We start from the raw sequence: 24,703 nt of genomic DNA on the forward strand, positions 1-24,703 counted from the left end.
ACAATTTGTTAAAAGCGTTAAAATATTTAATTTTAACTGGAAAAGGAAAAAAAAGCCAAATTAATTTTAACAATGTGAGGCAGGTAACCCTTTACAGAAATTGAGTTCTAGCCATTCCAGAAGCTGGCAGTATTAAGCATCAGTAACTTGGCCTCTATAACAGCATTTGTATTGCACACTCTGATGGAGTCTTAAATATTTTAAGAACAAAATAAGCATCACAAAATATTTCTGCTACTTACTGCATACAATCTTTCAGAATAAAGACTCTTATCTAAAGACTCTCTCAGATCCAGCCTTTTTCATCAAAATAGTTCTTTCTTGCCAAGTTGATCAAATCTGTTGATAAAAATAAAATTTCCAGTTACAACATTATATTAAAAAAAAATTACACATTTTGTCTTCAAATAACTTCGCTTCTGTAATGACTGTTGCATAGACATGTTTATGCATGGAGGACAACTTTCAGAATTTGGATCTAGAGACCTGCTGCATTTATATCACACAATGAACCCATCACTGCGATAGCTAAACCCTTATCATAGCAGATGGAAATTATGTTTTACATGAAATGCAGTAGTATCTTAAATCTGGTTTTATTTGACAGGATTTTGTCTGCAACGTGGGCAGGACAGCCCAGCAACTAAGGCTGGGCTATGGCCAGAAACAGTAAAGGGACTAAAACACAAACCTGCCAGGAAATGAAACTCTGGCTAAATACTCAGCTATAGCCTGACTGCCCACACAGACCCAGGCAGGTTTTACGAAAGACCGGGTGGCTGGTACAGCCTAAACAACTACACGTAGCGCCATGGCACTCATGCTGCATTCAAAACCAGAACAAAACTAAACCTGACATTTCTCATATTATAAACTCTTTCAGAGGGAAAAAATAAGCACTCAACAAACAGGATTTTCTTATCGAAATGTCTTTAAGATCTGCCCTTAGGCATCTTACGTGAATCTTAAGATAAGATGAATGAATACCTTTAATAACCTGGATTTAACCATCCTATGATTCTAAGTCTCAGCTAATGACTTTGCTTATTTGTCTACCAAAGTACGAAAGTTATGAAAAATACAAAAGTTTAGAAAAATACAAATAAAATGTCATAAATGATCGAGTACCACAAAACTCAGGTTTACTTTTTACAAGAAACCGTGTTCTTTGTTAGAGTAACTTACAAGGTACTTGAAGCTGAGATACAGTTTATGGAAGCTCTGAACAGAAACAGGACACTGGATGGACTGGACAAAGCTGTCTTATAGAAAGATATTACTGAAATTCATTACCTCCCCAAAATGTGGGGAGCCAATGCTGATGCTATGGCTTCCTAGTTATAGAAATCTGGTAGGGATTGACCCACAGCCTCCAAGGTAACAGCTGTTCCTGTCGGGAAAAAACTATTTGTTCCAGTTCTCAATACCACAGCTTTGGCTAGTCTTGTTATCTGCACTGAGGGAATACACATAACAAAACATTATTTTCTGTAACTGGTTTTCAATTAAGGGTTATTATTGGAAGTGCTATATGAGAATTAACTCTCGATCTTATGTCTACTATATTCCTGTTAGTTTTCTGTACCTTTAAAAATCTTATGTCCTGGCTGCATACTTTACTCGGACCGTTCTTTCTTGCAAACGGATCACTATCTTCCCACTGTGTAACTGTCCTGGTTTTGGCTGGGATAATTTTCTTCCTAGTAGCTGGTATAGGGCTGTGTTTTGGATTTAGGATGAGAATAAGGTTGATAACACACTGATGTTTTCCTTGTTGCTGAGCAGTGCTTACGCTAGTCAAGGACTTTTCTGCTTCTCAAACTGCTCTGCCAGTGAGGAGGCTAGGGGTGCACCAGAAGCTGGGAGGGGACACAGCCAGGACAGCTGACCCAAACTGGCCAAAGGGATATTCCATACCATATGACGTCATGCTGAACAAAAAAACTGTGGGGAGTTGGCCGGGAGGGGTGCGGCCGCTGCTTGGGAACTGGCTGGGCATTGGTCAGCGGGTGGTGAGCAAATGCATTGTGCATCACTTGTTTTGTATATTCTTTTATCATTATTATTATTTTCCTTTTCTGTCCTGTTCAATTGTCTTTATCTCAACCCAGGAGTTTTTACCTTATTTCCGATTCTTTCCCTTATCCCACTTCAGGGGAGTGAGCGAACGGCTGTGTGGTGTTTAGCTGCCTGCTGGATTAAACCATAACAGTAACACAGAGGTTTTGTGATCAAATAGTTCCACATATCAGTGTGGCCAAATTTCTTTTCCAAAATAAAATCAGTGCAAACTGATAAATTACATCAGGCTGAACACGGGAGCAATCTATGGAGTGCCAGACAAAGGTCACACTGCATAGCCTGGCGTGCACAAAGACAAGCGATAGCCAGGAGATACCTCGCTCTGTCTGCTAGCCGCTCAGAGTGCTAACTTGTCAAACAGAAACTCATAACAGGGAAAATGAAATTAACTGCCACATGAGGAACCCAGTAAGAAGCACAGATTCAGTCAACTAACTTAAGTTATGCTAAATAGAATTCCCTCATGTTCTTACAGCTAAACTGCAGAAAAATCACTGTCCTGCAACTAAAGTGAATGGAAAAATGTTAAGAAAGCCAGGATTGGACAAGACTTGTGAGTCACTACAGAGCTATCCAAAGGGATACAGAGGTCGTCCACTCGTTAGAATGTGGGCTGAAACAGTCACTGATTTATTTTCCAAGAATCCCAATAAGAGGCACTCTCAGGGGAGCACAAGACAAGAGACTTTGCCATGATTGCAGCTACAAAGATGACTACAGTTAAGAAATTCTGGCAAACGTTAGTGGCTACAGTAGTAAGTCAATGCTGTACTCAGAAACCTTTGAGAATGCAAGCACTGATAGGGAAGCAAGACATTACAATACCATAACTGGTATGAGAGTTCGAGACTACTAAATGTGTTTGTTAATTGATTTATTCATATGTATTCTTATCAAAGAAAAGATCTAGATTTAGTGTTTGGGAGTCATGACTGAGTGTTGGAAAGTAGCTTTGGACATCCCCCTCTGAATTACAGGATGAGTGGGTATTCCTTGCTAGGAAGGAATATAAGTAGTGTTACGTTTACTGCTGTACTCAGAGTTTACCTACCCCCCTCATTCCACAGAAGTGGTAAATTCCAGCTGCTGTTTTCAGACAAGTGAAAAAGACAGACATGTAGGACTACTTGATGAAATGAAAAACGTAGAATATAAAATCTGATGACATGATAAACCAGCCTTTCTGCTTCAGGTTATGGATCAGCCTGAACTAGGTTAAATGCAAGAATTTATAATTTTATTTAATATAGTCTTAATTTAAAATTAAATCAATAAAAAAATCTACCTCTAAGGCTCTAGATGATTTAACTTAATTATACAATATGTTGAAGTGCAATTAAACTAAAACACAAAACCTTGGCTAGCTACTACTTTTGTCTTCCATAATTTAAAATGTAAGCACTTAATCTGCCTGGCAGAGGCATGTTTTCTTTACCAGTATCCCTAGAAGTCACCCAGTTCAGACTATTTCTGAGTAAGTCATGCAGAACTCCTGGTCTTTGAAGCCTTGCAAGATGACTTTGTGTGCAGCCCAGCCACTTTCATAATAGGAAGATACAGCTCTGGAAGCTCTACTAATTATATCTGTAGTGCATGGAACTGCACATTATAGAAACTCTGACATCAACTGGTTAGAACTAGTAGAAATTACCTTACATGACATTAAAAAGCACTACTCCCACATAAAATTAAATATATAAGGAATACAGTTTTAAATGAGGAACTGAGAAAGGCAACAACCTCAGTCTTTTTTGATTTATGAGTGATCTAAGGCTGAAGAAAAAAGCCTGCAATTTAGGTGGCACAAGCTAATGGCATACAGAAGTCCAGATCAAAAGCGATTAAGTCTGTAATTCTATGAGGTCACCTTCTGTCAGCTGATTTTGTCACTCTCCTGTCTGCCTCAAATTCATCATGGGCATCATTTTCATGCTCAAAACTCAGTTTTGTGCAACACATGGGTTATTTACCTGTTTTCTTATCCGTAAGTAGAAAGAACAAGAACCGTGATTCGCTTTCACTTACTTCTTTGAAAGCCTTCTGATCTCAACAGCATTTTTTAGGTGTTGCTAAAGGGAGGGCTGGGCTGCAGTAGCCATGCTAAAGGTCACCAAGCTTTGATGGATGCACCAAGTTTGATGCATCAAGTTTCTTGATGCCTACATTGCTTCACGGACTGCGAGCTCTCTGCTTGCTTCAGATGCCTGTCTTATCACTGATTATTGTTTGATGAAGGTTCTGACTCAGATGTGAGAAAAAAAAAAAAAATCAAAGATAAGATACGACTAGGCTCTCTAACCTTCCATGACTAAAACTACGTGTTTAAACATTAAAGCAGAGGCGGCATTTTGCAGCCACAACCATTTTTCCTTTTGTGTGATAACATGTCAGCACCTTTTAACGTTTTTAATGGTGTATGTATTTTAAATGGGGAAAGTAATCACAAAACTGTATAAAATCACTATGCCAGATGTTGATGTAGTAAAAGAGGAATCCCAGAGATATAATAGACTGGAAGCCACAGTTCATCTAGGAAGCCAACCTGGAAAACATGACTAGTGCTGCGGGTAATGGTGGAGTTCAAACATCTGTATTTTCTTCCAGAAAAGAAAAAACCCACACCCTGGAATTTTTTAGAGGCACATATAGTGATGCATGCTCTGAAAATGCTGTGACCTTTTACTGCTATTTTCTGTCTGCTTTTTAAGTAACCTCACTTTGAGTGTAGACATGGCCCTTCTTTTTTGACTAGAAAAGATACTAATAAGATTTTCGTTAGAAATGTGCAGTTTTGAAAATATTATCCTGTGTTTTGCATCAACTGTCCACATCAAGATGGGAAATATTAATCATTGTAGCAGTCTGCTGCACACAAATAGATTCATTTAACAGATGTAAGATTTAAGTAAAACTCTGTGCTCACGATGAAAAATTTGGAGTAAATCCAGTAGAAGGAAAATAAAGCACAAAACTTATTAAAGGAGGAAATGTGAGAAAGAAGTGTCCTAAACATCCTTCTCATGCTTGCTTTCTTAGGAGGACACCATGCTGGGGAACCTTGAGGAAGGAAGAAGAAGTCTCTCTGCTCCCTGAGGAAAAAATGGGGAGCAAGAGGGTCATTAGTCCTCACCTTTGGAAAGCTGAGTCCTACTCAGTCACTACTCGCACAGAAGAAGAAAGAGTGTGCGTGAAAATCCTAGATAACGGCACAATGCCTATAAAGGGGCATTCTTCTGACTGACTTGCACCGGTGATCAGGTTTATGATCTGAGAGATAAGTTGTCCACTTACATGAAAGTCAAAAGGTTTTGTTTTTTTTTTTAACCTGATGCAGAAATGTATAGAAATAGCTAGAAAGTTCTTAAACTTCAACAGGATTTGGATCAGGGTTGTTGAATTAGAGGATGACAAAATAAATTGTGCACTGCACTTTTTTCCCCTGTAAAAAGTACACAAAAAAACCACACAAATGAGAGCTCTTCAGGTTTTTTTAGTAAATCAAGACAAAAATCCTTACAGAAAGACAATTCCTTTCAGTGATCAAAGTATTACCTCATCTCTCAAAGCATTATTAAAATACCATTCCCATAACGTCAGTTAGTCTTACTACCACCAAGCAGGAAAATTCGAGTAAATGGAGTATTTAATTTGCAGTCTTACTACACAGCTAGAAATACACTAACAGGTTGTAATTCTTCAAGAATAACAGTCTCTAATATATGCTGTGGCTACTTTGGCTTTTACATATTTCTAAAATAGACCAGTATTTCCATTTTTTAACCAAGTTATTACAGCTTTAACATATTTTATGTTACTGCTGTCAGAATATACTTAAACAACTGATGACTTAATTTTATTTTATGGAGGGTCTTAGAAGTACCAGTTAAAGATTACATCGTAACAGCATTATGGTGAGAATAGGAAACACTAAGAGAGAGTGCATGCAACAGATGAGACTGCAAATTACAGACAGAACTAAAAGGTAATAAGCAGATGGGATAATAAGCAATATACACTCAGAGTTAATCCCCTGGCTAAATATTGTTGGATATTTGGAGGTATCTCTGGGCTGACGAGTTATAAAGATGGCCAGCAGGTGGGGTTTTGGGTTTGGGATGAGGGGTTTTTTTAGGTTTTTTGTGTTTGTTTTTTGTGTGTGTTGTGTTTTTTTTTTTTTTAAACAGAAAGCTTTCATGAATGACAGGCTTCAGGAAAAGCAGAGGGCTTGCTGCAAAGAAGCAGTCAAGTCGTACATAACTGGTAGCAAAGAGATGTGGGTGAGCTAGAAATATATTAGTTAACAAATAAGTAAGAGATTGGATTATCAGACATATTTAAAGTGGAGATAAGATTTTATTAATAATCCTAAATGTAAAGTTTAGAGCTTATTGTGACTTCCCTTTCATTAATAAAACTTAGATGAGACAAAATTCCTATTTGGTAGGAGCATCTGAAGTACAAGTTGAATAGGAAAATGAAGAGCAGTTAAAATGCCTTCTACTTTAAAGTAAGCAGAAAGCACCAGAAACATGAACTGGAAAAATGCAATCCTGTATGTGTGTAAATAAATAGAAAACACTAAGTTCTCTAGGACAACCTCAGAAATTAGATAACGGTAGTAAACTTTCACTGCAAACGCATTTGCAAGGTCATACATCTATTTCCACTCTTGGAGAATTGGCATCAAACGTGCTAATTCCTGACAGAAATAGGAATGCTTGTGTTTCTTTTAACAGAGTTACGATATATTTGCTGACACCTTTAAGGGGAAAAAAAAAGTTTTAAGATGTTACTGTGTATCAAAGCATCAAAGTTATCATTGCATTGCACACTAAGATTACAAGTTTCTAGTCAATTCTCTTTGTACACCTGTAACGACTTCACCAGAATTGCTTTTACCAAGTCTTTAATGCTGTAATATTAATTGCTTAATATAATTATCAAAGTCATTACTTCCTTGACACAGGAATAGTTTATGAAACTGTGTACGAAATATAACTTCCAAATGGACAATACAAATATCTAGACCCTCTCTTATTCAGAGACTGCATATTCCAACCTAGAAACACATTTGAAAAACGGAGTGTCAGAGAAAAAGTCTTCACTGATTAGAAATTAATTAAATTAGTTCTGTGAAATGGAGTACACGTAGGATTCATTTGGAGGCGAACATCCAGAAGCAATCTCTATAACTGATAAAACACTTCATAGTTTCCTTGCAGAAAAGCAGGCTTTTGGATGCAAGATGAATTGCGCTGTCATTGATTTGAGTCTGCAAAATGTATGTAACTATGTCCATAGCATGATATACCCTTGTCTTCCTTTTTTATTTTTGTGGAGGTTGGTTTTTTCCTGTCCTACCCTCCATCCAAAAAGGTAGGAAATCTTGGTATTTGCCAAAAAGCTCAAGTTTGCTGGAATTCCCACTTCTACAAACCAAATATGAAAAAGCTGACATAAATCATCACGTAAACTCACCAAAAAAAATCCAAGTCTATCATTAGTCACGTCCTCCCTTTAGAGGATGTCAGTATCGAATAGCACCTGCTGCAGTTCTATACTTTCCAGAGTCCCAGTGTTGCCATTCCTTCATGTCCTTTGGCCATGAGCTTTTGCTCTGAGTTCAGATCTGGTAGGGGGATGTGGAGTTCCCTCTACTCTATTCTCAATTAGGGGAAAAGCAACTTTTTCATAAAATTTTACACCTTAATTTATATCACAGATAATATGGATTAGAATTTCTTCAACAAAAATACAAACCAGCAAAGCACGCATGGTAGGGCATATGGAGCTCTCATTTTTACTATTCATTATCATGGTTTTCCAAGGTAATAGGAGAAAAGAGTCAGAGATGACGATATGTTTTCATACTTTCTCTTAGTTTTATCCAGTAATTTATTCTAATATAAACATTAGTTTAGCATTCTTTTCAATTGAAGCAATGCTCCAATTCTCTCGCTCTTGATATTCTCTTTTTCCAAAGAGATTTTTTTTCAGTACTACTAAGCTAAAGTTACTGTTTTGCTTTTCTTCACATTCTTCCTCCTTTGAGGACCTAATCCAACTTTCATTTATGAATATAAATACTTTCACACCAGAGATCAATTAATATAATTTCAGTTTAATGGAAGATAGATGGGGGGGGGGAAATACTTATAGTTTGTAAAATACTATTTTAAACATCTGCTTCCCACCCTCCCCCAAACTACAGCCACTTTACCTACTGAATAGCTGCCATTTAGAGAGACTGATGAAAGTTTAAGCTGTGTGTTGGGATTTTCTCATCCTTATACCATTTTCCTCTTAATAACACTTTTGGGATAAAGGCAAAACACTAAATAATGTTTCAAAGTTTTAACCATGAAGTTGCCATATGCTTGGAGATGAACACAGATGAACATACAAAAATTTGGGGAGCAATTACAGCAGCTCTGAAGTGGTTTATGTTTTGTTGTTACTATTATAACTGAGCGCTGGAATATGTAAGTACAAAAGCATTTTCCCTGTTGCAAAGGGCCTATGAACATAAAATCAGAGTGACTAAAAGTAACTCCCTCTGTGTAAAACCAGTTATGGGTAGCATGGTTACTATCTTTTAAGTTAGTGTATACACGTAATATTTGTACCAAGATTTCTGAATTGTCGGAAACAAAATTATACCCAGACCTATCTATATTATATCTCAGAAGTAAGCAGGCTTGGATCTAGAGAGCAGCATTCAGTGCTACTTCAAGTGTGACCTGGGTTAAGGAACACATCTTTTTTGACAGAACTAGCATCAAAGAAAGGGTTTTCCAAGCATTTAGCTTTCTGTCCTTTGACACGAATTGATATTTTCAGATTTTAGACTGTCATGTTTGGAAGTAGATTCTCCCTAACGTGTTGTCAGGATTGAAAGCCTCCCCACTAGAATTAAAATCAGAGTAAGGACTTCCAAATTCCAAATCGTCCCCAGAATCCAATATTGATGAACAAAGTAAAGAAGGCCCTATTTAAAAGGCACAGTATATATATAATTATAGACCTAAACAAGTTACTTCCACTCAGAAAAGAGACTTTGGGGTTATCATGCATAGTTCTATGAAAAATATCAGTTGTTTGGTAAGGTTAAAAAGATAGACTATTAAGAAGAGTTAGGGAGAAGCAGAAAACAAATCATTTTTCTGCAAAGTGATAGAACCTGAGGAGCATTACCAGAGGTGCAGAACAGCCCCCATCTGAGAAACAAATACAGAGACTTTTTGCTTGAAAAGAGATAATGAAGGAAGGGCTATGACAGAAATCTGAAAAAGAAAAAAGGAGAGTGGTACTAAAGTGTAAATAGATGGGAATTAGTTGTCTTTAAAATACGAGAATTAGGGGAAAGTAAATTATCAAGGGGCATGCTCAAAACAAAAGAGAGACCTTTACACACAGCAGACGGGTAAGCTGTGGAAGTCATTTCTGCAGGATGCCACAGAGGTCAAAAGCTTATGTGATTTCAAAATGCAATTTTACAAATTGATAGTAGAAAAATTCATGCAGATCTATTAAACACCACAATACCTTTGATCACACTTCATTTTAAGCATTTAAATGATATATGTATATAACCCAAGATCTTGCTTGTTGTATGCTCCTCTATGATCAGAGACAAACATAGAATGCAATTCCAATTGCAGATAGGCTTTGCTTAGGTTAACTATAATGACCCCAAACGAGCTTGTATACTTCCCTCAAAACTGAGAGTCCCAGCTGTCACGAATCCTGATTTACAATCCTGCTGACTATGCCAATTCGTCACAAATCCTGATTTAGGATCCTGCCAACTATGCCAATTTGTCATAAAAGAGTGATTTAGATCACTTAAGGAACCACCGTCAAAGGTATCAGCAAAAGTGGTTTTAATATGATGTTGTAAAAGTGCAACTTAACAAACTTCAGTGGCAAGGTTCACTCAGTTACCACATGGAAGAAACATACAAAGGAAAACTGAGTTAAGCTCAAGTTAGACTGATTCACAGAGAGACCAGGGATGTAAAAGGGTAAGGAGGACCCTCCTGTTGAGTCACAAAGTTCAGAGTGCACCCCCTTGCTTTCTAAACTCCTTCCTCAGAGAGGAATCTAGGTGTGGCTAGGTTCAAACTTAGTCTCAGAGTTTGTCAATGGTTTATGTCTAAGGTTTATGTCTACATGCAAAGTTTATGTAATGTTTCATTAGCATCAATTCAGCATGCAATCAAAGTTACCAGGGCAAAACCAAAGTTACCATACTACAAGGTTATATGTAATATTGGTTGCTTACCAAAGATCTGCTGTTGGTAAAATGCCTCTCTGCCTCAAGGAGCAACCTTGAGAATGTCCCAGCTCATGGGGAGATCACCGCCATGCAGCCACACTGCCTAGCAGGGAGACCTCAAAGAAGGCTCACTTAGACTGCCACATTTACGGAATAAAGTGGTTGGCTCATAGTCAAATTACATGCGATGGGAAAGATGTGGCTCAGGCCTTTACCTCTTCCAGAGCCTGCACCAAACCACCACCAGTCTGGTCAAGGGGTCGAGCGCACCTGTCACACTCCACCCCATGACTACAGGTGATCCACTTTATCCACTCATAGAGTGGTAGTACGGTTACCTCTTGCCTCTGTGTCATAAATATGTGGTGTATTGCAGATCAGTGGTAAGAGTTCAATTATCTTAGTTTAAGTGTTCTAATTAATGTTAGTTATAAACCATTTTACATACAGAATCAGTTGATTGTATACATTTTACATGCTGGATTGATGTCATTTGTTTCATTTTTTGCCAAACTCTGATACACAGAATGATTATAAGCAATAAACATAATAAGGACAAAACCAACAAAACTACAATTGGATGCAGCAGCAAATTCAAAATTCAGGATTTGCAACAAATTAGCATAGTTGGCAGGATCCTAAATCAGGATTCACAACACCAGCCAAGGAACAGCATCCCTAACCCTGAACTCTGACTCTACTATTATGTATGAAGGCTTTCCTTTAACAGCCGTACTGGCAGAATATGCTGGCACCAGAAATCACATTGCCATGGCCATTAAAAGTAGAGCTAGCCAGCATTAGCTTCCATAACACAGAGTAACATTTTGCTGGCGAAGTTATGCCAAAAGCTCTTTCAGTCCATGGATCATAACACGCCAAGAATTCTCTACAATCCTCCCAAAAGTGAAACACAGAATCTCACTCAGAAATCAGTTCTGGTCACTAGCCTCAAACTATGTCCCTTCCTACTTTATCCAAATTCCCTCCCCCCCCCCCCCCCCCCGACTTCAACAGGTTGAGCTTGCATCATTTTTGTTATTCATTACATCAAGGACTATTATTAACTCACAGTAATGACAATTTATTTCTTTAAGTTATAAGGCATCTTGGTAAAGCTAATATAATTATTTTAGTCTGCTTTTTGTAATTAGTGTCTAGTGAAAATAATTTGCCTGTAAGCAATCAGCACAGCATAACTGCAAAATTTCTGAAGATTTCCACAGGTTGCACTTCTAGTATAGTTATGGCAGCTGTAGGTAAAATATACCCAGAACTGGCTACATTACAACAGTTTGGTTTCATAGAATCACAGAATCATAGAATAGTTTGGGTTGGAAGGGACCTTTAAAGGTCATCTAGTTCAACCCCCCTGCAATGAGCAGGGACATCTTCAACTAGATCAGGTTGCTCAGAGCCCCATCCAGCCTGGCCTTGAATGTTTCCAGGGATGGAATATTAACTGAAGATGTGCAGTCATAGTGAAATGGCTGTTCTTTTGTTGATACAATTTACCAAATTACTTTTTAAGCAAGTATTTTATTAAAAAGTCTTTTAATCAAAAAGCAAGATTTGTAATATTTAACCAGTATCAAATATTTTTTGCATTTTGGAAAAACAAACAAACAAACAAACAAAAACCAAACAACAAAACCCACTGTTGTCCTTCTGCAGCTGTGTTATTCAGCTTGCTTCTCATAAGTAATTTTTCAAAACCAAAGCTGGATAGACTCTTGTGAGACAAACACACATATTACTAGAACAACTTGGTCTTTAACTGTAATATTTCGCTGTAGATATGTGATAAAAGATCTTAGCATGATGAAGATATTTACAGTCCTATTCAGAAGGATGAGAGTATGGAAATAATTAAAAACATGTAAAATGAAAGAGAAAATTATTTTTGGCATATGTCATATCCTTGCATCTACTTATCTATGCATGCTGAAAACATATAAAGACACAGTAAGATGGAGCACAGAGCACCACATGACTCGGCACAGAGCACCAAGCAATCCTGAAGAGCTCAAATGGTCTCTGGAACTGAGCAGTCGGGAAGTCCCCAGTCTACTGTAATTTGTGTTGCTGACAATCTGGCATGCTAGCCAGACTCCTTGCAGAGAAAGCTTCATCTCAAACCCTCTCAACTTGTTGAAGTACAAGCTTATCACAAAAATTATTCAGACCTCTGGGCGCAAACACCTAAGAATGCCTATCATTTTCAACAAAACAAATTATAACCAGTCAGGAAGACTCCAAATGATGTAAACTGAAAGATATCTCTCTCCTGTTTGCTATAGATTAAAAAAGTTGTCTAATTATTTCATAGCTAGTCAGCTGTTCTTTTTTTTTTAATTCCTTCTAAAAGGTTGAATTGCTTCATTTGCGCACTTTCAAACAGTGAAATGTCACAATTTTAGCAAAAAATTGTAATGTTATGTTTTCCCAACATCTAAAAAAAATTCAAATATTATTAAGTAAGCTGCCTTCTGCATGGCAAAAAGCTTTTCATCTTTGGTTTGTTTAGGTCATGACAACCCCAATCAGCTGTCCAGTTGTCCCTTATGAGTATCAAGTGTCTGTTGGAAGCTAATCTGCTGAAACCATAAGCCCTATATTGAATAATATTGGAGAGATTTGCAATTGTTCTGGGGACGAGAAGTGTATAATGGTAACAGGAGTCTGAGTGCAATGTCTATTTAGAAAGAGCGTTTACATTAAAGACTATTACAGGCATGTGGAAACAAATGAAAAGTCTTCTCTGTATAACACACTTGCTTTATTCTACAATAATTGTACATAGTAGATTAAAAAAAACCCCTGTAATTACAGTTTATCAATATGGCTTTTTTATTCAATCTAAATAAATCTAAAGCTTTGTAGAAAAAAATTAGCATGCATTTGAGCTTCTTCAGTTACTGGAATCCAAACAGTGAATAATTAAGTGGAAGCCTGTAAGAGATTGAGGATAATCATGTTTGGAAGAGCATAGAAAACATCCCAGTTCCTCTTTGTGCTCTCAGTGTTCTGTAAGGCCAGATATCACTTTCTAATCCGAGTTTGGTTCATAAATTTATTGTAATGATTGCATTTCGATAGCACTTTTCATCTGCAGTTCAGTTGTAGGCGATGTCAGCTCACCCATAGGTTGTCACCCTTTTGAGCTGTTGAAGCACTTGCTCGGCCTCTGGTGCAGAGGGGGACACACAGATGTGCCCTTCCAAGCTTGCAGCGCAGACCAACACTGACATCTGGTGCCAGCAGAGCCATTTTACACTGGGGCAAAGGTTCAACTTTACAGCTCACTGAAGAGTTGCTAGTTTGACACTAAGATAAATCATCATCACCTCCTATTCAGCACCAAAAGAGGTTGACTATAGGGAAAAGAAAGGAAACAGTAAAAATACCAAGGATATACTTAAAGGCAGGAGAAAAAAGTGAGAGTACATTCACAGTATTTTTTCTGCAATGCACTTTTTCCAAAATGGTGGTATTGGCTGTCATATCTCAAAATAATTTTAGCTACTGATAAAACAGGGAGTTGACTGGTTTTATGAGAACAGTATTAGTATTATCTTTGCCAGGATGTGCAGAGCTTGCACACTAGAAAAGCACAACAGTTGTCTGTATTCTGAATGTAAATGCTGAAATTGTGGCTGGCATGAGTTTACCTTGCTTGCACTGCTACCACCCCTACATGCCCCATTTTGTCGGCTGGGGAATCACCCTGTGCCAGGACTTTTGGCTACTTGCCCAGAACAAACTGCCCTAGGCAATGGGGCATTCAGCCCAGTCCTTATCGATAAGTCCCACATGGTTAGGGTTTGGGGTACACTTTTTGTATGTACAGGTAATGGCTGTTTTCTTGCAGGATACTGCCTATGACTACCAGGAATACGAAAGACAGGCTGACAAACCAGAGAGGATGATCCCAATATAACCCAGTGACTTTTTCCAATGCTGTGAAGAACCAATTACAACAGAGTACAGTGACTGTCTTAACTAATAAGAAACCAAACTTTTACACGGCACTTGGTTCTGCTACCAACTGCTAGTTCAAATATGTCCATAAAAGATGCACAAACCTGCCATAATTACAAGCCAACCTCACTTTTCTCTCATGCAACTAGCCAGCAGAGAACTATTTCCAAAGCATAGCTGTTCTGTGCATCAAAACGCTTTGCAACATGTTCTCATTCCCATAAGGCACTCTGCAGCCAGCAGACTGTTGTAATAATATTATTTGCAAGAACAGACTTGGAAAAAAATGTCTTTTTATTATTGCATCTTTGTGCCAGTGCAGACAGTATCCTAACTTACCAGATGTTTCTTATTTCTCCTTTTTCTAAACTGCACTTGGGCTTTCGGTATTTCTAGAATTTGAAGGTTTCAAACAAAGAGGTTTCTGTTACCTTAAGAAATCCAGTTTAACACTGCCTCAGAAATCTGTGATTATATGAGTAAAGCTCAGTTGCGAGAAATGCACCAAGCCTCCATCCAAAGCGAACACTTTGGGTAACTCTTGTAACCCCACCTCCTTAAAAAACATGGAAACAGTAATAAGCTCTGCAAGTTCCATGAATGGAAAAGCATTCATTATGTGCAGTTTTGAGGTTTTGGGAGGGACAGTTGTGCTTGTGGGGGTTTTGTTTTGTTTTGTTTTTAAATTGAAACAGTGAAAAATACTGAAATCCCAAAACTATGTAGGGCCCTATATTTTACACAGAAAAAAACAGAAAAGTACTGAGGATTTTGAATGTGTGTGCAGGGAAGGGGGTAAAACAACATGTCACAACTAATAAAATGAAGTATGCTTTGGTGTCAGTCAGTCAGTCAAAGTGTTACAGATTAGTTTTTGTTTCATCTTAACTGAGAAGGCAAGATCTTTTTTAAGTACCACAGCTACTTCAGCAGATGTGTGACTAAAGTTTTCAATTTTCTTGCTTGCAAGAGATGCCGGTACATTTCAGTTCTCTAATCCCTAACAAGCAGCAGCTCCTGCTATAAGAAAATATGAGCAAGTATAGAAAGCATACAGTTTACAGCACGTTATTTTACTGACTGCTTTTGGAATTCGGTGTGCAGCCATTACAAGGATAGTACTTGAATTATGGATGGTCTCCAAGCCCTACATTAGCAGTCTGCATCACTTTTGAAAAATAACTGTGACTCAAAAAATGTGGAAACAAAGTGAAACTCTGATTCTCAAGATCATAGATAAGACAGAATGAATTCACTGGGGGAGGGGAATTAAAGCAATCCAAGCACGGTAGCAAACAGTTGGGCAAGAAGCAATGGCAAACGAGAAAGTCTCCACAACTACTGCAAAAGCTCACCATGCAGTTTACAATTTAAAATAATGCTACATTGCAGTGAAGACTCAATCTGTCCTCTTTCATTCATTTTCCGTCCCACTTCCAGATTTTCACATTCAGACTAACCGCTTATTAAACCAGGATGGATCATTTGTTTTCTTACTTAATGACCTGCACTACAAACAGGCAGATGCAGCTGGCTGCTTTACCACTTGTCTAACTACAAAATGTTGCAGTTGCATCCTCAGAGCCAAAAAACCTCATCTTTTTGAATTATGCCTTTACTTACTAACTGCTTGTTGACTTTCATATCTTTAAATCTACTACTAAGTATAAACAATGAGAAATCAGCATGGGTAACCAGGTTCTCTGTGATACGATCTTCTGGCATAGTAAAACAAAGCCTCCCTATGGTTTCAAAACATTGCACAACAGTGAGTAATAAAACATTGAACTACAAATTTACATTTGTTTTTATATTCTTGCAATCTCACATACATTTTTTTCTTGTGCCAGTATGAGTGGAAATTCAGGACGTACCATTACACAATTTTAGATTTGGGCAGAGTCTCACTGAAGTAAATAGTATCATGTCTGACTGTAAGACTTCCATGTAGTCATTCTTTAAGGTCTCATTTGTGTTGCCTTCTTTTCCTCCTTTTTCTCCTTTACTCACCCTTCCCACAGTTAGGACAAGGGGGATTCCTGGTAGGTCCTTATAAACCTAGATTTCTGGAAAACAACTGTAAGAAGTAGGAAGGGGCTTGCTCGTGTTATCCCACAGGCATTTCCAAAACATGCTCAGTTTTGGGGCCTGTCGAGGTCTAACACTCAACTGTCTTCAGATTTCAAATAAACCAAATAGAAAAAAAAAGTACGGTCTCAAATAGAAAAAAAAAGTACGGTCTCTACTACAAGAGCTAAAAATTTAATGAATACTAAATTGATCCTGTGTGTAACGTTAGCAAACATCTGTGTCTTTGAAGAATTCCCATTCACGGAAGCTGTCCAAGCTTGCTTCTGCTCCAAACCCTTCTCATCGTGGTAACCGTAACACGAACTCAACTACCACAATAAATACTTGTTCACTCATCTTCTACCTCCTTCTTAAGTCCGCTACAACACAAAAGGCTGCTTTCTTACCAATGGTACTTGCACAAAATTTTCACTTCTGTGTGACCTTTCTTATCCAGCGCAGCTTGGAACCACCAAGCATCCTTCGCAGGCTGGGCTGGCAGTCTCTGAGCCCTATCATATCAGCCACCGTCCCAGCTAGCGCCCTCACCAACAGCTACAGCAAAGGTGACAGGCATGGGGATGGCCCCAGGACACTGCACTTTTGACCAATACAGGATTGTTCCCAGGGCAGAGGCACAATGCCAGAGTGAAACTTTTGCCCTTCCTATTAGTCAATGGCATGAAGGCCTTGCCAAGGCAAGGTTCAAGTTTCCACTACCAATGACCAGAACTCTTCACAGACACTGTGAAAGCAAGACAGGTGTTGCTGCTCACTCTGTAGTTTCTGCAGTGGGACAGCTGACTTCTGAATAAGAAGTTATTAAACTCAGTACACAAGTGGTGTCTAAAAAAGTTGATAGGAACTATAATAAGCTTCTTGAGACCAACTTCAGTCTACTGTGCATATTTTTTAAGCACAGTTTTATCAATTTCAGTTAAACCTGAACTCAATATAAACAATAAAAATGTTGGTTTTCTATGGATTTCACTGGGATGTGATTTTAGTCTGAGATGTAACGTTTTAGTATCAACTGTTCCACACATTAATGTGCGTGAAAATGCACACATTCATTTCTCAGTGTTCTAGATGGGTTTTAGAGCAAGATAGCTCCAGCTGTCTATACAGCAGGTTAGCCAGCTCTCAAACTCCAAGAAGTGCTTGGAATGCTTTTAAACCAACCTTATATGCATTTCCAGAAGCCTCTAGCTGGCTTACGACTCTGCCTGAAGTTTGTGCTTTGGGCACTCAGGAATGTCAGACCAGGCCTGAAATGCCATATGAGAACATGGGGATCATAAAAGAACAGCCAAACCCAAACCCAGTCACGCTGCCTTCGGAAGTTGAATGTATGTAGACAAATTGTTCTCCTGTCTCTACTATTTATATCACCTACCTTGCTCAGCCTTATTTATAAATTAGGTTCTCGAAATTCATTTCTAGAGCTCTGCTGATTCCTTACTGTCCTGGTTTCAGCTGGGATAGAGTTAATTTTCTTCTTAGTAGCTGGTATAGTGCTCTGTTTTGGATTTAGGATGAGAATAATGTTGATAACACACTGATGTTTTAGTTGTTGCTAAGTAGTGCTCACACCAGTCAAGGACTTCTCAGCTTCCCATGCTCTGCCCGGTGCACAAGAAGCTGGGAGAGGGCACAGCCAGGACAGCTGACCCAGACTGGCCAAAGGGCGATTCCATAGCATATGACGTCATGCTCAGTATATAAACTGGGGCGAGCTGGCTGGGGGGAAGTGATCGCTGCTTGGGAACGGGCTGGGCATCGTCGGTGGGCGGTGAGCAATTGTTTCGGGTATCACTTGCTTTGTATATTATTTTTGTATTATATTATTATTATTACTACTACTATTCTATTTCATTTTACTTCAATTATTAAACTGTTCTTATCTCAACCCACGAGTTTTTCTGACTTTCACCCTTCCAATTTTCTCCCCCACCCCGCTGGGGGGGGCGTGAGCAAGCGGCTGTGCGGTGCATAGTTGCTGGCTAGGGTTAAACCACGACACTTACTTAGCAGCCATGTAGCAGCAGCTATTTTCACTTTGGCTACTTATTCAAAACAGATCCTAAAAATGCAGAGATATGCACCTCCAAAACCTTCTCTCAACGGACCCATGCATTCCCTGATGCATTCAAGGGTAATTTGTTACAAATGCATGTAAATCTTCATGAGATTACCAGGGGAAACCAAGAGTCTGCTGCCCTTACAAGCTTCGCACCCTCAAGTCAGAGGCACAGCATGCTCACCAATGTAAAATATTTGTTTCAAAAAGCACCTTTACACTTGCACCAAAAAAATATGGGAGAAACAGGGGTTTTTTTTCCTACTTATGTTCAAATTAAAAAAAAAATCCTACAGCTCCTTCATGTAGTTTGGGAAGTGTAATAGCTGTGGAGACTTTTGTTGTTACTTTCCATGAAAACAGGTGGGCTGACGGTGGCAACATGCATGTCACCTCATTGCTGAAAGCAATGGAAAAATCATCTGCTGTGCAACAGGTGTATTGAGTAGTAAGCTGCATGGTGGGGATGAAAGTCTGGAGTGTATCCACACCTGGAAGCCTTTATTACATCCATGTGAACAGTGACATGTGGAGGATAGCTAGGGTTGTCCTAGGTTTGACTTCCTAGATAGTCAGAGAAAGTATTTCTTTCCTTACCCCTTTACAGCTGCCCTTTCTGAAAGCAGATTTCTAGCATACTTCAAGAAATAAGACCTACAACACTAGATTTTCTGCCACTACCATTCATGCATTCCTCCTGCTTTCCTCCCTGACATTTGACACAGAAGCCTGAAAAAAAGGGTCTAAGTTTCATGCGGTATCTGTTGCAGAATATAAAAAATTAGTAAACAATGGATTTTTTCCCTTATTTCAACCATGTGTGTTCTGCTCTGTAATCTACAACAGATGGTACTTTTCTTGTTACATAGATGTAGCATCCACTACTTTTAAGGAGTTATAAGTGTGTGTTTTATGAGGGAAAAATATAATACCGTGAATTCAAGCAAACATCTTTAAAACCAACTTGAAGGGCAGTTTATAAATTACAGGGAAGCAAAAAGCTACCTGGCATTGACGTATACACGGAAGGGGCATTAAGGACAATAGAACAACGATTTGACTACAGCAAGACAAGGCCAGACAAGTTCAGTTGCTGATTCTTTTTGAGCATACTCAACATTTGTAAGTGTTCAGAGACACAATTCCACTTCTATTTTCCACACTAATTACCAGGCTGTTGATGATTTCTTTGGTTTTAATTCAGATCTTGAAAAAAAAAAAAAAAAATCAAGCATACCCTTTAACACCTGTAAAAATACTGCAATTAATGGATGCCTAGGAGAGTGGGTCAGAAGAGAATATTTGAACACAGATAAAAGACATTTCCTTTGGCCACAATAGATATTTTTATTAGATACATATTTGAGGTCCTTTATTCAAATCCTGCAGATTTTGAAAGACGCTTTAGACTAAAAATTAGTCAACTGGGCATTAGGAGATCTATGTGGTTCCTCTGACATAGGATTAAATGAATTAAGGGTGTAGATATATTTCAGAGACACACTACTTCGAAGCATATTGCTGTTAAAAAATGGTTTTGATTTACAAATATAAGAGGAAAGATTTTTGAGACTTGGATTAAATTTCTGTGGCCATGAGATACTAGGAAGCAACAAGAACAGAAAATCCTACCTATTACAACAGCAGTCACCACTAATGTATGTTTTGAGGGAATTTTTAAGATATTGTGTCTTTCTGTAAGGGATTTCAGGTCCAACATGCAACACAAGCACATATACATTTTGATAGCTTAAAAGAGAAAATGAAATTAACAGCACACATTAATGCACTCACTTGACCATTTGATTTACTTCATTTTTTAATTCTAAATATATCTCTGCAAGTTTAACATTTTTACTTACCAGTTTTCAGAGAAAGAATATTCATTTTAGTGGCTGAAGAAAGGTGAGCATTTTGAGACTGTTTCTTGATGCTCCTTAATCTATGTAGTTATGACAAGAGGTGATCAAAGTCCAGTTAATGAATGACATCAATACTTCTTCTCTCGGAATATACAAATACTTCATTGGTCTCCTACAAACAATGGAGAGAGTTTAAAATATGTGGATGAACTATGCCATCACAGGAAGTTAAAAGAAGAGTTGTTAAGCTTGCTTTGACATTGCAGTCCAGGCTGTGAAAAATTGGTAAGCTCTACTTCCTTATATTAGAAGCAGGGAAAACTATTTAGCTGTGTTTCCCATATCTCACATACATATGTGGTTTCTCAAACGCATATCAGAAAACTGTCACTTTGGAAGTAAATAACACAGATTAAAACAAAGTTTCACCTCCACATCATTTTAGGCTGCCTTGGGAAGCACCTACAGAACAAACTGAAATATATAAATGACGTTTCACCAAAACAACAGAAGTGATTTGTCAGTCAGGTAAACAGATCCGTCATAAACTTCTGATATTAGCAAACCAGTTAAAACTTATTTTACCACTACTAGACCCTAGTAAAACAGCTTAGCTTTATTGAGAATCAAAAAAGAAATCCAATCCAGATTAAGAAATATTACTTTAACTAGCAAACACTACTGCTCTATTATGTTTCTATAAAAATTCTCTTGTAGACCATTGGGCTGCTTGTAAAAACAAAACTTCAAAGAGATTCAACATATGGTTTGCAGATCAGGCAGTTCACAGCTTTGTAGTTAAGGGTTTTGTTTTGATTTTAAGAAACAACTTGTACTTCATATACCACGTTTATTAATGCGCATAGACTAACCATCTGGTGTGTAAGCACAGCCTAATTCTTTATCCAGCCCAGTTGATACGTTACCATTTTTCTGTTGTCAATTTATGAAGCTTTCATTAAAATGTCAATCATTCAAATGTCAATTATTCAATAACTAACAAAGCCTGAGATAGGAGGGGAATTCACCAAACTGAGTTTTGGAGAAAATCTGTAGTTACTGTAGTCATTGCCCTGGAATAAATTCTGCTTCTTTTTTTTTTTTTTCTTTTTTTTTTCTTTATTTTTTTTTTTTTTTTTCTTTTTTTTTTTCTTTTTTTTTTTAATTAAAGCAATTATTCCCATTCTTTTCACACATGTGCAAATCCTGAGTAACAACTGAGAGGGAGTGCAATCAACAGCTCTAATGCTTGAAAACAAAGAATTCTAGAGAGTAACTTCTGCCCCTAGATACTCATCTGAGTATAGTTGCATATAGTAGAAGTTACCAGTGCCCCATTTATTCCAGTAGGACTAAGAGTTTACACAGGTAAGCATTTGTCCATATAATTTTCCTTGTGTTACTGAAAATCGGCATGGATAGATCCTTGGTGGCAGATTTCACGAATGGCTGTAAAATTCAAGAAATCCAGGGGGCTTTTTGTTTTTTCATACTATAGGATTTCACCTCCTCTCCATCATTTCCAGTGAATTAGTTGGGAGTAGAGAAATCAACAATACATATATTAGTTTCATAAAATATTAATCCTTGTTTCTGGGTATTGCTGCGAAGTTTTACTGTACAAAAGAACTCATAATTTATGTGCATTTGTGGGTAAAATCTAACATTAACATCTCCAGAAACTAACTCCAAAAAGATCCACAGGTATCTGGTACACTAAGGCACAGCTATTACAGCATTCATCTCATATCAAAAATAATGATTTCACACACTAGGAAACTCAGCTTACATTTGAGAAAAATACTTCTTCATATGATTCACACTTCTTCATATTTCTTCCTGGCCCTCCCACAGAGCTAAGTCCTATTAATTACTGACTTTCTTGGACTAGCTTGTGACAAGACTTCTCAAAGATTTCTTAACTCCTACTACATTTCAAAGCTCCATATCTTCTCCAGAGATGACTTCTCAGTGCAATTAATATTTTAAAAATGTGAATATTTTATCTGTCTGAAATTGCCTACTTATTAGAAACAGGTAATAATTTCCAATAGTAGAAACCTAGGCTTTGCTGGTAGGTTTTGTCATGGAAAATTCTACCATAAGAGCACTATGTGTTGTTTCACTGTCAAAAAGGACCATAAGCATAACCAGATGGAGAGATCTACTAGAAACCCCTTATTATTTTTCTTTCTCAAAAACCATTTATTGTGGTGGCAGTTTAGCATTCAGTTACCCAGTGGTTCTGGCGGTAAATCCATTTTTGTGAGGAAATGGTCCTGCAATACACTGCTGTGAAGTGCCAGACCAGGCATCAGTGCTGAGACTTCACAAACACACTGGTCTAGAGCACAAGTCTTATGAGGAGCGGCTGAGGGAGCTGGGGTTGTTTAGTTCGGAGAAGAGGAGGCTGAGGGGAGACCTTATTGCGCTCTACAACGACCTGAAAGGAGGTTGTAGCGAGGTGGGGATCGGTCTCTTCTCCCAGGTAACAAGCGACAGGACAAAAGGAAACGGCCTCAAGTTGCGCCAGAGGAGGTTTAGGTTGGATATTAGGAAAAACTTCTTCACCGAAAGGGTGGTCAGGCATTGGAACAGACTGCCCAGGGAAGTGGTACAATCACAGTCCCTGGAAGTATTCAAAAAGGCGTGTGGATGTGGTGCTTAGGGATATGGTTTAGGGGCAGACCAGGCAGTTAGGTTAACAGGTTGGACTTGACGATCTCAGAGGTCCTTTCCAACCTTAATGATTCTATGATTCTATGAACTCTGAGCTCAACAGCAGATTCATCATAAGCAAGGGTACAATAGTTGTGCTAACACCAAGCATGCAATAAAACTACTTAGTAAGTCCTCAAACTCAGAATTACAGTCATAACACGGCAAAGGGAGATAGCACAGAAGGTGATATATGAACAAATATAAGCACCTCTGCTAAGCATAGGCTAGCGCTGGCATACTAGAGAAAGATTTACAGGACAGACATAAGTCCATGAAAATGCTTTCCATTGATCCACATATGAACTTTTATAAATACTTGAAATCAATGGGTAAATAAAGTTCTTACTGATTTACAAAGCAGTGGCAGCTGCTATGCTATATACCTGGTCCATGCAGTTCCAAGGAATATCAATGAAGTTCAATTTCAGGGTATTTTTGTTTGACTGACAAGAGCTTTAGATGGTTCCGGGATTATTTTTTTTTATGGCATCAAAACCAGTTGGACATAATCTCTGAAATATCTACTAGTGTTTATCCAGTTTTATTCTCCTCCTGTAGTTTTATAGCCCCGATTAAGGGCAAAAATGAAACCCAACTTTCCATTCCTCATAACAAAGCTTTTCCAAATTTTGTCTTGCTGTGCTTCAAATCTACCCAAATGATTTGTGAAGCAACTTTGAAAGAGAGAGAAACAGTGCCTCAGCACTAAGTTATTGTTACTTGCAATAAGGTAAATCAACTGTAGTTTGAAAATAAACCCTCAACAGAGCCAAAAGGCTGCGTAATAGAATAGAAAGGCAAAATACTCTACAACAGCCCATTCAAGAGGTTCAAAAGCTTGCTTCATTTTAATGTCTCGGAAAGCTGCTGGTATGTATCCAACCAAGTTTTGTTTGTCTGTATATGAAGCTGAGGAAGGTTAAACCTACAGTGCATGAACACTTAAAAAACTGTTGGCTGCTTGGAAACTTCATGTTCATAGGGTCCATCAGGCTCTAAAAATCTGTATTATAGGAGCAGACTTAATTTGTTGTATTTTTGAAAAAAAATCAACTGAATAATGAGAAAAAAAAATGAAAACCAGAAACTACAGTACATAGTTGAAGCCCAAATTTAAAATGTTTGCTCAAAAAGCTATCACTAGTTCTATGGTAAAACACACTTAAAGAAAAGCTAAGAAATGGAGGCATCTTCTGTTCAGTGATGTATGGGATGACCTGCAGATCGCTCCTGCAATTTTGCAACAAGTGATTAGTTATGTGCTAAGTGTGGTGGGCTTCCTATATGGCATATATAAAAAAAGAACATTCAGGGAAATCCCAATATTATGAGACAATCCTAATTTTTTTTCCCAAATTTTCAAGGGGAAACAATAAAGTAAAATCATTGTACTAGTTTTCTGTCAGTCCCACTGTTTTTTCTGAGGAAGCATCACACAACCAGTTCAGCTCTAGCATAACAGAAAATAAACTGAAAAAAAATCAGAGAAAAAAGCAAGACTAAATTGACTAAGTGAAGGTTTATAGAGGAAAAATTAAAATATCTCTAGGGTTTCTTGTAAGAGAAACCAAGGAAGCAAGCAGAATATGACAGTCCAAATATATGAAAGATTTAAACATCGAAGGGGAA

General features: G+C 37.9%; 1 long non-coding RNA gene across 1 annotated transcript in view; it reads right to left on the reverse strand.

Annotated features, from left to right (window-relative positions):
- Window positions 1-243: 243 nt before the first annotated feature.
- Window positions 244-24,703, reverse strand: part of LOC148052296 (uncharacterized) — a 47,067-nt gene continuing 22,607 nt past the window's right edge. The window contains exons 2-3 of the long non-coding RNA XR_015699066.1: window positions 20,354-20,525; window positions 244-339 (exon numbers count right to left, since the gene is read on the reverse strand). This is a non-coding gene — a long non-coding RNA (uncharacterized LOC148052296). The remainder of the gene's footprint in view (window positions 340-20,353; window positions 20,526-24,703) is intronic.

Source organism: Nipponia nippon, unplaced genomic scaffold (assembly GCF_047370975.1).
Source record: "Nipponia nippon isolate SJK-2023a ecotype South Korea unplaced genomic scaffold, ASM4737097v1 scaffold_5, whole genome shotgun sequence".
Taxonomy (NCBI): domain Eukaryota; kingdom Metazoa; phylum Chordata; class Aves; order Pelecaniformes; family Threskiornithidae; genus Nipponia; species Nipponia nippon.